Source organism: Microcebus murinus, chromosome 11, assembly GCF_040939455.1.
Source record: "Microcebus murinus isolate Inina chromosome 11, M.murinus_Inina_mat1.0, whole genome shotgun sequence".
Taxonomy (NCBI): Eukaryota; Metazoa; Chordata; class Mammalia; order Primates; family Cheirogaleidae; genus Microcebus; species Microcebus murinus.
In genome coordinates, this window is record NC_134114.1 from 80138669 (window position 1) to 80154817 (window position 16149).

General features: G+C 33.5%; 1 long non-coding RNA gene across 1 annotated transcript in view; it reads right to left on the reverse strand.

Moving 5' to 3' along the window:
- The window catches only part of LOC105854781 (uncharacterized), a 100134-nt gene extending 84268 nt beyond the window's left edge, over positions 1-15866 (reverse strand). Inside the window, exon 1 of the long non-coding RNA XR_012921646.1 lies at positions 15796-15866. This is a non-coding gene — a long non-coding RNA (uncharacterized LOC105854781). The remainder of the gene's footprint in view (positions 1-15795) is intronic.
- Positions 15867-16149: the final 283 nt, after the last annotated feature.

Genomic DNA, 16149 nt, shown 5'->3' on the forward strand with positions numbered 1-16149 from the left:
AAGTATCACATAGCATTGTTAACCTTTTTCTCAAATAATGTATGAGATGTCAGAATTATCTGTAATGCCTTGGGGCTTTTTAAAAGAGTGAATATCTTTGCACACACTGTCAGCATACATGTAGGAATAATTATCATCATTAACCTGAGTCTTATTAAGCTGCCTGCTTATTAATATGTATTGCCATTCACTGTAAGTGTTAAGTTGTGGCAGAAAAACAAAGAGATAGCTGAATAAAGATGGCATCCTAGGCTTCAGTAACATTATTAAAATATTTAGAAAGTGAAGCTAATGAGTTCACCTTTCTTCTCAAAACACAAACGTCCCCAACCTTTGAAAAGAACATGTCAGCTAAATAAGATTATATAATGCATAAGGGAAAGGAAGAGAAATGCTTGAAAAAGAGCCAGACATCATGTATTGTTCATTCACAAAAGACAATGGATAAAATCAATGATTTGATCAAAATGCTTGAGAATAACTGAATTCCAGATTCCAAATGTGACATTTGGAGACCATGTGTTCAGAACCCACAAACCAAAAGCAGATGAAACATTTGCACTAGCTTTTCTAGCAGACCTTTAAAGCATTTTCCAAACTGTAGGGGGCAAATCCTGTAGAGGAAAGTGCTGGGCCTTAACAACCATAGTGGATTACAGCTAAATGTCAGGGCCAGCCGTGGAAGGGGGCCTAGGAATGGATGGATGGCATTAGGACCGGTTTAGGCAGCATGATTAGGGTTCTTCAGTGGCCGGGTGTTCTGAGCCACAAAAGAATCAGGACTCTATCAAAGGCTGTATGTAAGAAGCATAAAACTGCTCCAGTGAACAATATGGGAAACTGGAGAAGGCTCCAGCACTGAAATTCTTTCATGGCAAATGGAGGCATGTTTCACACAGCCATATTTCAAAGAAAAAAATACACTTGAGATACTCTATCTTTCATTTATTAGCTTCCAGATGCATTTGGAGGTACCAATTCTCATCTGAAAATTGTGCATGGACCTCATTTGTCCATTACACCTCCTGAGAAAGAGTGAATAAGGACAGCAGGATGAACTGATGGCTGCATGGCTACACCACCCTTTACCATCCCCACCCTCTACACCTCCACTCCCTACCTATGCACATCTACAGTACTTCTAGATTTAGTTACAAGGGTGGATCCAGATTTTGTGCAGACTCAACCATGTATCAATTGGGTAGTTCTATTTCAGAAAAAAAGGTTACAACATAATGAATACAACATTAGGCATGGGCATGAATGTATGTTTAGAGAATCAGAAGAAGAATCACAGCAAAATCAATCTTAGAAAGCTGAAAAATATCACAAATGTTACAAAAATCCATAAAAATAATACATAAGACTCTTATTTAATAAACTCTGACCCACCCCTATAATACTTTTCTTCCATTTTTGGCTTCATTTTCTTTGATCACCTCTACATATGACAATTTTGTAATTTTTTTAATAAGAAGAATACAAAGATAATTCAATCTTTCTAACCTAGTTGTTAGAATTTAGATTTTATTCATAGTAGTTGAGATGTCTAAAACATAAAACCTTAACACAGATATAATCGCCATTTGTAAAAGAAGTGTTTGTACAATAGCACAGAAATTCTGATAAATTCTATCTTGCAAAATTTTCATCAGAAAAACGAAAATAACGTAGAATACGTAGAATACGTCTTAAATTTTATAAGATGCATTACTGAGCACATTCATGTTAGGAAAGAACTTCCATTTTAACTAGGTATTGATGTTAACTGAATTCTCCACTTACAATTTTAAACATTTGATGATTGGGAATATTTTCTACAAACTTATTTCTGAATTTATATTCTTCAAACCTTATTTCTCATCCTCTACCCTTATATTTCTGGTGCTGAATGCTGTAAGACACATTCTTATCATGCATGATAGGACATCTGGGCCTATACACCTGGATGAATTAGTCCAATGGATATTTGGAATATTCCACCTGACACCTAGTAACATAACTGAGAAGAGATCGAAACCATGTAAATATACACCACTAAAATCAAATTTAGTGTGCCCACAATTCAGCTTCCCGTTGGCCTGATCTGAGACATGACTCCCACCTCTCTAAGGCCATCTGACCATTAAAAAAAAAAAAGTTGTGAATAAAGAGAAGCAACAGTGGACAGAAACATCAGTATGGATCAATTGCAATTAAAATACTACTTTAGCAAATTTTAGAAAATAGTACGACCCTGTGGGCGCATTGCTAGGGCCTTTCCTATTCCCTTGGAAGTACCTTGAGCTTCATTAGCTTCAAGGTGAAGTCCTGATGTCAAAATATCTGGTTAATTCTGTGAGTTACCTGAATGTGAATGGAGTTGTCTATAGAAACTAAAAACTATTGCAATTGATCACTATATCCAAATAATACAAGATTATTATCAAACCAAAAGAAATATTTCAAAAGCCAAAAACACCTCAGCAAATTCTTTATTCTAACTCCATATAACCAATATTTTAGTTAGATATTTTGGTGTTAACATAAAACTTCTTGCTTACAAGAGGTTTAGGTTTAGAAGACATATTCACTTTTCATTTATTCATTTATTCAATATATCTAATTCACACTTTATTCATTTATTAAACATATTTATTCACATATTTATTGCATCCCTCCTATATGGCCAGCATTGTTCTAGGCAGTGATTAAATTATCTCAGTGAACAAAACTGACAAAATTCTCCACCTTCATCATCTTCCATTCTACCGAGATATTCTAGTTATATCACATGGTAATTTTACTTCCACAAATAAGAAACTTTTGAACATCAAATTATTTGGATTAATCAGATATTAGATACAAGAAATCTTGAAACAGTGCTTTATGTTTGATAAATCTATGTATGGGTGATTATAAGTATTTATGTAAATACTGACCAATATAAAAGAAGTAAAATGTGTTATTGTTTCAAGGGCAATGAAAGATTTTCAAGGGTAATTTTGACAAGATGCAACTTTTCATTTCTTGTCTTAGTCATGACTTAAGTGCTTACCCTTTTGGGAAAAATACTCTCCTGTAACTTTGATACTAGAAATACGGAATTAGGCTTACAAGCTCTTACAAAATAGAGTTACTTAGGTATTGGGCAAATAACTTTCATGTTTTTAAGGATCGATATGCTATATTACAGAGAATACTAAAACGTGTAGGACATGAGACCAAAGTTTAAATTCCAGTATTAGCACTAAGTGACCATTATAAGATAATGATTTCTATGATTTAGATACATGTTAATTTAGATTATCTATTTCAGTAAGTATTTAAGCTCAATAGAACATACTTAAATATCTTTGACATTTGACTTATATTTGTGAAAAATCTCTTAAAATTTCATTGCAGTTTGCACATCACCAAAGTAGCTTTAATAGTGACTACTCACAATTGCTCTAGATACATTATGAATTTTACATTTAAACTGGTCTTCATTTTAATGTGCTCCAAAATAAAATTTATATTATTACTCTGTAATAAACACCTTATCTTATTATTCATATCCAATATTCAAAGAATAGTAATAGCTATAATTCAGCAGTCTTTTGAGTAGCTGAAAATCAGATTCATTTCATCCTCTTACTATTTTACAAATCAAGTACTGGCATTCTTGAAAGCTAAGCTTAGAGGGTAATTTTTAAAATTCTAAATTTTTAAAATTCCTGACAAACATCATTATTTGTATCAAATTGAATATTGGCAAGAAGAGTCCTAGGAAAACTTTGCAGAAACGTAAGTCCAGGTGTGTGAGCTTATGAAGTACACACTAGATTCAATACTTTACCCAGGATTGTTAGCAGCTTCTCAGTTGATATTAATGAAGCCATAATAGCTTCCTGTTCTATTTCTTCATCTAGAAGTGGACTAAAATTTTACCTACCTCCAAGAAATTGGCATTGATAAGTGAGAAAATCGCCCAAGCCTCCCATGGCAAACATTATACCCTGGAAATAAATTAAGCACATCTGGAAGAAACATTAAAACTCTTTCAGGCCACTAGGGTAAAGCTGCAATCATTTGTTAGTAAATGATACTCTAGCAGCATAGATGAATGCACATTTAAGAAAACCCATTTTACTCCCAAAGAGAAGCTGAAACTTCGGGAGATTCCCACTGAATATTCAAAATATAATGAGATTTAAATCACATTTGGAATAGATCTTTTCACTTTCTGGTTCCATATTGATACCTTGTTATTTCGTACACCAACTCTACTTGGATTATCTTCAGAAGTCAAGAAATCAGTCTCTGTTTTCATGGCCTTTAAAACACACACCAGAAGCTGTATGAATCCTTACTGTTTTCTATTGCTATTGGTTTTGTGGTAATTATAAAATCATGTAATCTGAGCCATTCTCAGATTCTTTTTTTTAATATTTTAGATTGTTCCCACTGCTAATATTTCAGGCTTTCCATTTGAAGCCCAAGGATGCCCACTTCATTTGTCACAATTTTAAAAATAATAATGGAAAAGACAAGAGAGTAGTGTCATTTAAATTATTTTCAGTACCTTGACAAATTGACTGCTAATGACACTGGGAAGATGTCTGGGCAGTTTCCTGTGGCTGCTGTTCTGTAGCAGCAAGTGTCCTGAGTCACTGTGAAATCTACCACAGAAGGAAAAGAGTGGGGAGTCAAAATAGATTCCATTTTCAGAACACTGGTACCTTGAAACTCCCTCCAGTTTACCCTTAGGTTTTCCCCCTGTTTTTTCAATTTGGTCACAGTAGCAAAGATAAAATAGAGAAACAGATAAACAAAAAATTATCCCAGCAAAGGTGTTCCAACTGCGAATGGGACAATCAATGACCCAGTCAGAACCATCCATCTTTTTTTCATTTAATGAGAGGTATTTGGTAGAGTTATTTGATTATTTGGTACCAAGTTATTTGGTAGAGTTATAATAATACGGAATGCTGCTTTTTACAAGCACACTTTATCAAAGTGTTTATTATTTTGTATGTTTTTTGACATTGTTCCAGCTAGAAAAATAATAATAATTAGCTATAGGAAAGTATCACCTGTCTCAGAGTACCCGTTGCCGTTGTTGTCTTCTGCCTGTCACTGGACTTTTAACTGAAAATATTTTCATGCCCTGTGAGTGACAGTTTTGAAATTAACAACACCTTCACGCTATTCAGAAAAGAGTACAGGAAGGGAAACACACCGGCACGCTTCTCACTGGGAAGTTGGATCTCGTTGTCATTCAAAAGAGAGAACTATGGAACTTGCATGCCCCACAGGCTTCAAGAAATACATCATTTCTCACTTTCTGGGCCTTCACTGCTATAACTCACAGCTTAACGCAAGACACTCACAGGCTTCTACGCATGAAATTTGGCACAGTTTCCTAAAATATTGAGTTTGTCTATTTTGTGCTGTCAACCTGCTGAAGACCAAAATTCCTCTCAGAGCCTAAAATATAAAGAGTATCCAATATATTTTTCCCTTTAACTTTCATGACTTTGGCCTCTGACAGAGCCTTAATTTATTATAACTACTACAAGGAGCTACATTTTAGCATCAAGTACTGTAAGTCAGCTCCAGACACACAAGCCTGCCAACTCTAATTTATTTGGAATGAGATGAGATTCAATCATTTATTTTCCCACTGAGAAGATTTGTGCAGCCGTTTAAAGTGAAAGAACTCGATATACCTTTAGAAGTCGTTTAGGGGTTATTGAAATTTTGTTGACAATCATGCTTTGAGGAACAAGTGACTATAGCCAAAACAGAGTCAAAAATATCTTGTATTCCTCTGGCATTTACCTCACTCACCCAGTCAATGACCTAGAAAAGCTGACCACTTAGAAGTGTCAACCTGCTTTTTCCTGGGAGATAGGAGAAGGTGCTTGGGAGGTAGAGTTTATGAAAAATAAAAGTAACAGATAAAATGAAAAATAAAATTTTTAAGACTGATAGACTAAAAAGATGTTTAGAATTTCCAAAAATACTTATATCACCAAACTATTATTTAAATTAATATTTTTATCAATAAAATTCAAATTAAAACTCAAATATTTACTGAGTTCCTAAAAAATGTAAAACAAAACTCTGTACTAGAAGAGGTGAGTAAAAGAGTTTATAATATATTTAAAGAAGACATGAGAAGCACCAAATAATAGCATCTTAACCAATAGTGAAAAATCATAAATTATATATAAATAATATATGAATTCAATAGTCAATAAATACAAGAGAAATTGAGAAGGAAAAGGAAGCTATAAAATGTAGGCAGAAAATGCTTTAGAATTTGAGAAAAGGCAAAAAAAAAAGAGAAACATATATAAAATTTTGGTGGAATTCCTTTTTTAAAAAAAGTGTTACCAAAGTTCAGAGACCATAACTATTTATTACCATCTTTCTCTTTAAGAGGGCTTAAAAAATAAACTACAGAACAAAAATCTCTTTGATTGGAGAGAACACTGAAGATCAGATTGCTAGCAAAATATACAGGTAGAAAGTGAAAGAAATCACTGATGAACATGATGCAAAAATCCTACACAAAATATTAGCAAAATGAATTCTCCAAAGTGTAAACATAATAAGATCATGGTTACCTGGGTTCATTCCAGGAATTCAAGGATGGTTTAACACAAGAAAAAAATTTTATTAAAATTGACTTATAATAAATTACAATTTAATTTACAATTAAATCTGAAAGCGATGTTTACTTTAACTGATGCAGAAAAGTATTTAATTTAATAAAAGTATTTTATTTCATAAAATTTGGCTCTCAATTACAAAAAAACTCAATGAAGCATTTCTAGTTGGATAAAACACAGCTAATGAAAATTTGCAGCAAACATCATATACTTAATAGTGAAACTTTGCAAAATTTCTATTAAATTCAGGAATAAAGCAAGAATGCTCATTATCACTATTTGAATTCAACATTGCATTTAGAGGTTATAATCGGGAATATGACAAGAAAAAAATTAGAAGCGCAAGGGTTAGGAAGGGAAAAGTTAACTTTCAATGTTTACAGATTATATGATTATCTTCTAGACTAAGTACAATTCAATAAAACAAGTTATTAAAATTATTGAATTTATCAAATCATTGTATTTAAGATTACTAAAAAGTTCATTCCTGAATAATAAAAACAAACAAAATGTAATATTTAAAACATACTATTTATAAATGCCACAAAAAAGTAAAGAAGCATACCCACACACACACAGTCAAGATGTATAAAGACCTAGGTAAAAAGAATACTTGAAAAAAATGTATAATCAGTAGGAAAACAGGGTATAAAGTGGGATTTTTTAACATGATACATATACAAATGAACAAATAAAATATTATAAAGGTCTATTCATCAAAAGATATCATTGAATACATTTTTGGTCAATTGATTTTTGATAAGACTGTCATAACAAGTCAATGTAGGAAAAAGTATTGTTTTCTACAAATGTTATTGGGACAACTAGATACCCATAAGCAAAAGAATGAAGTTAGACCCCTAACTTATATCTTACACCAAAAAAAAAAAACTCAAAATAGATCAAAGACCAAAATGTAAGAGCTACAACTATAAGTTTTAGAAGAAAACATAAGCATAAATATTTGTGATTTAAACAATGTTTTCTTAGATATGACAAAAGAAAAAATTGATAAATTGGATTTTATCAAAATTAAAAATTTTTGTGCTTCAAAACACATCATGAAGAAGGTGAACAAACAACCCATAGAATAAGGGGAAAAACACGCTTTAGCAAACTATATCCCCAATAAAGTATTTATACCCAATATATATGAGAAACACTTAAAATTCAACAATAAAAAGATGAACAACCCAATTAAAAATTGGCCAAAAGATTTGAATAGACTTTTCTCTAAAGAAGATATACAAATGGACAAAAAGCACATGAAAGGATGATAAACAACATTAATCATTAGGGAAATGCAAGCCAAAACTACCATGAGATACCACTTCACACCCACTACAATGACTATAATAAAAAAGACAGTAACTAATATTGGCTAGAATGTGGTAAAATTACAACCCTCATACATTATCGTTAGGAATTTCAAATGTTGTAGCCACTTTGGAAAACAATTTAGCAGTTCCTCAAAAAGTTTAAATAAAGTTAGCATATTATCCAACAATTTCACTAAGTATATTTCCAAGAGCATTGAACACGTACCTCCACACAAAAATTTGCACACATTTTTTTTTAAAAAGTAGAAAAAACTCAAATGTCCATCATTTGATGAGTGGATAAACAAATGTAGTATATCTATACCATGGAATATTATTTAGCCACAAAAAGGAATGAAGTACTGATACATGCTACGATTTGGGTGAACCTTAAAATGTCATGCTAAGTGCGATAAGCCAGACACAAACTACAACATGTTGTGTAATATCTTTTACACGAAATGTCCAGAACAGGCAAATCCACAGAGACAGAAAGTATTAATAAATTAGTGGTGTCAGAGGTTAAGAGAAAGAGGGAAATAGAAAGTGGCTGCTAGTGGCACAGAGATTTTTTTAGAATGATAAAAATTTTCTGGAGTTAGTGATGATGGTTGTACAACTTTGTTAATAAATGAACCACCACTGAAATGTACGCATTATTTTTTTAGTTGACAGATGCAATTATATTGAATTGTACACTTTAAAAAGGTCACTTTATAGGCCAGACACAGTGGCTCACACCTGTAATCCTAGCACTCTGGGAGGCCAAGGCAGGAGGATCACTTGAGGTCAGGAGTTTGAGACCAGCCTGAGCAAGAGTGAGAACCCGTCTCTACAAAAAATAGAAATTTAGCCGGGCATGGTGGTGCATGCGTGTAGTCCTACTCAAGAGGCTGAGGCAGAAGGATCACTTGAGCCCAGGAGTTTGAGGTTGCAGTGAGCTGTGATGACGCCACTGCATTCTAGCCCAGGCAACAGAGTGAGAATTTGTCTCAAAAAGGGGGGAGGGGGGGTGATTTATAGTATGGTAAATTCTATCTCAATTTTTTTATAAAAACGATTAAACCACACATGCTATCAGACGAAGCAATCTCACTTTGGGGGATTCACTGTATAGAAATAATAGTACCAGAAATTAATGATCTGTATGTGAGAATGCCTGAGGCAGCATTGTTTGTATTATCAAAAAAACAGAGAACCACCTTAAGGTAAAGGAAGAAGGCACAAATAAATATGGTTCATCTATATAAGGAAACATGATTTTATAAACATTGAAAATCATTTTTACTGTTTTTTCTAGAATCAAACAGTGTAGGTTTATAGTACAAAATAGGCAATACAGATAAGATTTTTGGAAGAAAAAAATTATTAATTCCAGCACCCAGAGATATCATTTTGGTGTGTGTCATCTCAAATCTTTCTCAGTATGTATGTATATATATGTATGCATACATTCATGTGTATGTGTGTATATATACATATACATACACTTGTCTTTCCACTGAAAAAGATCCTTTAAAAAAATAGTATTAAAAGCACCCAATAATAAGACACAGATCAGGAGATGGTATAGGCAACACATACAACTAACAAATTATTAGTATTCATAATTTAAAATTTTTCCAAATTATTATAATAAGAAAAAGATAAATGCCACGAAGAAAATTGAGCAAAAACTTATGAGATAATCCATAGAAAAGGAATTATGAATAATCAATCAGTACATAAAAAATAGGTTCATCCTTTTATGGAATATGAAAAGAACGACTGAAAACATCAGTGAAATCACATTTCACACTAATCAGATTGAGGAAAAAAATTATCTGACAACATCAAGAGTTGGCAAGGATATAGAAAAGTAGCAACTCTTTCACAGCTAGAGAGGATATATATTGATATTAATACAATCAATCTGAAAAACAATTCATCAACTGCTAGCAAAATTGAGGATGAAAAATCCTATGATGCAGCAATTCCACTTTTAATTGAATATACTTTTAAAAAGTGCATAAATGATAACAGGTACCAATACAAGACTGCTTATGGACACATTGTTCATAATATTAAAAAAATTAAAATAGCTTACGTCCATGTGCAGGAGAAAAGATAAATGAATGATGGTTTGTTTATTCAAGGTACTGAAATACATATGCCAACATAGATGAATCTAAAATATTTATATTAAGCGATGAACAGAAATATACATCCAAGTTAGTACCATATACCTAAAACTTAAACCATATTTATGATGTAAAGTTAAGGAGAAGTGCATGGAAATTTTAAATCTCAATTCAGGGGAGTGGTTTCCTCAGAGGAGGATGTAGGTTGAAGTAGGTGGAATCAAAGGGGAAACTTTGTAGCTTTACAGTTTAGATAATATATTATTTCTTAAACTGTGTGGTAGGTGGATTGGGTTTACCGATTTTATTCATTTATGAATGTCTTAAATATTTCTAGTTAAATTTTTAAAATATATATATATTAAAGTGGCTTTCTGTGTTTTTGATATAAAGCTCAGATCAGGAGATTGGAACTTTTTATCCACATTATTTTCTGTGATCTATATGAAAATAATTTTAGAATAAAATGATTAGGAATTAAAATCTATTGGCATTTGACTGCAATGCAATCTGTGGCAAGCTGAAAATTTTGTGTTATTGTAAACATTTTTGTTATAAAAATACGTATTATGTTATGCCCATTATTCAATATAATCACTGATTTGTGCAGTTCTCCCTAGCTTAAAAATTCTTATTCAAACTCTTCAGCAGACCAAGGACATTTAGGGAAATGCTACTAAGACTTTGACGTTCCTAGTCAAAGTTCAACATCCTATGAAAAAGAATAGAGAACAGAAGAACCTTGGCATCATGGGCTGAGGTTCTGAACTAAACCATTTAGCTAATATTAATCAGAGAGATCCTTATAGCCCCCATGCCTTAAATGAGCAAACTGAGCCAATCTCCACTGAAGTTTCCATCTTGCAACTTGCTTACCAAGTTCTCGAATTTCTGCAGAAATACATGAGTGTCTGCAGACTTAATTTTGCCAATAAAAAATGTAAAGTTGATTATTATTTTTACTTACTGTTTGAGTACATTCATGTGCCTGACATACTCAGAATCATAAACTATGATTTCTGAATATATCGATATTCTGGTCTCAGAAAACAAAATCTTGTGAAGTAATAAAAAAAAATAATAATGAAACACAAGCGAATATTTCCAGAGAAAACATAAGAGAGCTGATCAGAAAGTTTGAGTTGCCATTTACTAAAGAAGATAGGGAGTTCACAAGCCATGTTTACACATGGTCACTGGATTTTCTGATATCTAATGGATATTTTTTAATAGATTATATTGGTTTGATGACATGAGCCATGTGGGGTCATGGAAATTGCCAAAGAAACATACTCAGTAATTTTTCCACTTACACTTAAAAATAAAAAATATATCATTGCTTTTGAAAATCATATCCATAATGCCTTTTTGAATCCCTAATTATCTTCTTTTTTTCTAAAAGAAATATCGCATAGGACCTAGGCTAAAATATTATGTATAGTTACACTCAGAGTTAGCTAAATGGCAGAACAATGGCAGGGAATCTTTCAGTTCAATCTGTATATGAAAATTGTGCATTGTGCCTGGAAGAGTTACATGGTGTGCCAAATCAGGCTTAAAGTACTGTTAGAATTTCTCTGCCAGCAGTATGCGTAAGTATTTTTTTCAATTGTCCAGCCTCTTCTAGGATAGAAAGAGACACGTTTACATAACCCCTATTTTCCTCCCTCTCCTAGATCAGATATTCTTTATGTGCAAATCAACTAAAAAGCATAATCTGTTTCCCTTGTCTTTTGCTCTACACACACTCATTTTCCCTTAGGCAGGATTTGGGTAAATCATGTCTTAGCAAAACTGAGTCTTTAAAAACTTAAAAAAAAAAAAAAAAATTGAAGGCACGTGCCTTTTTCAGTTCCATTTCATCAAATTTGCTGACATCTGGCTGAACATTTAATTTAAAAATGGGGTAACAACCTTTTACTGTTGTCAAAAATTTCTATACCATTCATAAAGTTATGTGGGAATATTTTTATTTTAATTTTCTTGGCAGCTGAACAAAGCATCACTCTTAAATTTAGTTAGTGAGTGTGATCTTTATACCTCATTACTCTTACTCCAATTTAATTATTGTACTATAATGAGTAAAGGACTCATAGGTGCAATATTTCAGGCAAATGCAACCATTTTTGAATCTCACAAAGAACTACCTTCTTGGTTGTTGACATTAAGCACTCATGACAACTCATTAGAAAAAGAAATATACGCAGGAAAGTTTGCAAAGTTAGTGACTCAGAGCACTCATCCCTTGAAATTTTAAACTAACTAGTTTCAATTTTTCCTGCAGTATTAACATCACAGATTATTGTTGCCGTTTCCATTTTTGACCCTTATCATAATATGTGTCACTAAGCATTTTTCTCCAACTTTCATTTTTTTCTATATAAGCAAATTAAAGTGCAAAACTGAGATAATTATCCAAGTCATTCGAGCCAAAAATTGCTTTTGCATAAAATATACACAAATATCAAAATAATGGACTCAACATCTACAATTATGAATCATCTAGCTATTAGAGGCCAGACTGCCTCATATCGGTCATGTCTCTCTCACCCTTTTCATTGAAATAATCATTTAATAACTGGAGGGGTTTTGCTCTAAATCAATTGATCCATGTCCCAGGTTTCAAACTAGAGCATAGACAAAAAAGTTATTAAATGTTGAGGTCAAAGAGACTAGTTGAATTAGTAAATGGATAAACAGATTTTAGCATTAATTATCCTGATAGTCTGTGCACAGAGACCTGGGCACTCATTGGCAAGTTGAAACTGCCAGTTCACACCTTGAATTTTTTTCCTCCACTCCAAAGCTAGCAATAATTTTTGTAAAATAAATAAATTAAAAATGTCACTTTATGAAAAAGACACATGCACTCAAATGTTTATAGCAGCACAATTCACAATTGCAAAGCTGTGGAAACAACCCAAGTGCCCATCAATTCATGAGTGGATTAATAAAACGTGGTATATGTATACCATGGAATACTACTCAGCTTTAAGAAACAATGGTGATATAGCACCTCTTGTATATTCCTGGATACAGTTGGAACCCATTCTACTAAGTGAAGTATCTCAAGAATGGAAAAACAAGCACCACATGTACTCATCAGCAAATTGGTATTAACGGATCAACACCTAAGTGGACATATAGGAGTAACATTTATCAGGTGTGAGGAGGGTGGGAGGGGGGAGGAGGGGATGGGTGTATACAACCACAACGAGTAAGATGTGCAACATTTGGGGGATGGACACGCTTGAAGCTCTTACTCGAGGGGGGAGGGGGGCACGGGCAATATATGTAACCTTAACACTTGTACCCCCATAATATGCTAAAATTTTTTTAAAAAATGAAACCTGGCTGAAAATGATGATAAGGATTCATACACCAGAAACAGGTTTAGAAGCAGAGGCTGAATCTCAGGGCCTGCTCAGTTTTCAGTAATGAAACAAGGAGAGGCATCGTTAGGCTGGGATGCTGGCCAGTGAAAGCACGCTGACAGAACTCTCCACTGCGTGAGGCTACCCTTAAATAAAGCTGTGAGCTTGCAGAGGTTAGAAAACCAAAGGACTTCTCCCTGTTAGGACCTGGGCGGTGCAGCTCACCAGCTCAGTGTTGGACCTAGGTCAGCACCCCAGGGCAGGGAAAGTCGCCCTAAAACTGCAGAGCCTGCAGTAATGAGATCGGAGAGAGAGAGAAGGCAGGCAGGCAGGGAGGATGATCGCCCAAAATAAATTTAGGAAGAATCACTCTGAAGCCGCAGGCATCAGCACTAGGAAAGAAAGTGACACAATCAATAACTGAGAGACTCATCCGCTACTAAGAAAATAGAATTTTTTTAAAAAAATTTCAAATTACTGTAACAAAAGTCTTTGCGTTTCTTGTAAAAATAATTTTAGCTTTTAAAACTGAAAATGAGTGAATGAAACCAAAATAGACACAAACGAACCAAGAACAGAAGAATAAAAAATAGAAATACTTAGAAAGTTGAGAAAAAGGTGTCTTTACTAAATTTTCTTAAAATCTTTGTATAAACACAAAAAGAGAGTGGATTAATTAGAAGATAGGACTAATCAAGCCACTCAAAATGCAGCAAAAGATTGCTGTGGTCTACCAAACGGGAATGGAAGATAAACTACATTGAAAAGATAATAGCTAAGAATTTTTCACAATTTAAAATGCAATAAAATTGCATACATTAAAAATAGTTCTGACCTAGACAAAGCATGGTGAAATAGCAGAACAGTAAGGATAAAGATAAATACTAACAATTCAAAAAGAAAAGATAGGTAACTTTTAAAAAGAATGAAAATCGACATAGCCTTTACCTGAACAAATACATAGAATGGTTAACTATCCCTTTCAGTTTTTTAGTTAATTTTTGTACAGATAATTGTATATGTTAATGAAGCTAGTTTTGTTGTGATTTTGTAGCTAATAAACACACATAAGAATAGCATTGATATTTTTACAAAAATTAACAACAAACGTTTTACAACAGCTATAATAATATAGAGTTGAATAAAGAATGCTGAATACTCTTTATCAAAGTTAGTAATATTTTAAATCTATATCTGAACTATCATCATTAAAAACCCAAAATATAACAGTCTAGAATTCACCCCTGTCTGCAGTTGAGCTTTTGTAAATAAAATTAACAATATTAGTGATTCACTAATACAAGCAAACCATGGACTGTATTAGAGCTACAGCCTAGTAACAGTGTAGTTAGAAACAAACTATTTCCAACCAAATATTCAGATGTGTATAAATTTGGAGGATGAGGAGAATTACCACTTTAGATTCAAATGCTCCCTGTTTTAAAGTTAGTTTTTTAAAAATTATGATAGCCCTTACTTCCCCAGTTCTAGAAGTTGTAACCATGAACAGTCACACTCTTCAGCTAGTAATAAATGCTTCATAATTTCTTCCTTAAGATAAGATAACCATGATTAAGTTCCCCTCTTGAAAAAACTACTATGTGCCCACTAATTAATAGTTTTTTAGTATGACTAATTATTAAAGTAACTTTATTGGGAGGAGGAAAGAGGAGCTGTTTTTTAACATGTACATTTTTTAACATGTTTTTTAACATGTGCATTTTGGAATTATAAAAGAGACTGTAGGCCGGGCGCGGTGGCTCACGCTTGTAATCCTAGCTCTTGGGAGGCCGAGGCGGGCGGATTGCTCAAGGTCAGGAGTTCAAAACCAGCCTGAGCAAGAGCAAGACCCCGTCTCTACTATAAATAGAAAGAAATTAATTGGCCAACTGATATATATATAAAATTAGCCGGGCATGGTGGCGCATGCCTGTAGTCCCAGCTACTCGGGAGGCTGAGGCAGAAGGATCGCTCGAGCCCAGGAGTTTGAGGTTGCTGTGAGCTAGGCTGACGCCACGGCACTCACTCTAGCCTGGACAACAAAGGGAGACTCTGTCTCAAAAAATAAAAATAAAAAAAGAATAAGGAAAAATAAAATAAAAAAATAAGAATAATAAAAGTAAAAAAATTAATTAAAAAATTAATTAAAAATAAAAAAAGAATAAGGAAATCAGTACTGCCTATTGTATTCAAGGAAATGACTGTTCATCTTCTTGGATAAAATTTAGGATGAGAGATTTGCCTTATTATAAATTTCCTGGTCTGTGACAGTCTCGATTGACGCTTTCAGTCGTGCCACTCTGTCACAGTCCGAATGGCACTTGTCCAACAGGAAATTTACCTGGGATCAGTTCGAGTCACCAGTCTTTCTACAGCTCCAGCTTCTCTGCTCCAAGTGAAACTGAAAACGGCCCTGTCATTTCTTTTAACCTTTGGGTTTGAGGCAATTCTGAGAACTCTCACAGCAATTTCTTGTTCCTCCTGGGCAACATGCTATAACTAGGCTTAATCGGAGAAATCTAGGGTTGTGAAACCTTCAAAAGCACAGTGACCTCTCCCACACCGGCCCCAGCCACTCACAAACCATCCCAGCAAACCACAGCGGTTGTGTTGCCTTTTAAAGCTCCCTCCCAGAATTCCATCCTTCGGGGTTTTCTCCTCCTAAAAACACCAACTTCAAATCTAAATCTATCAA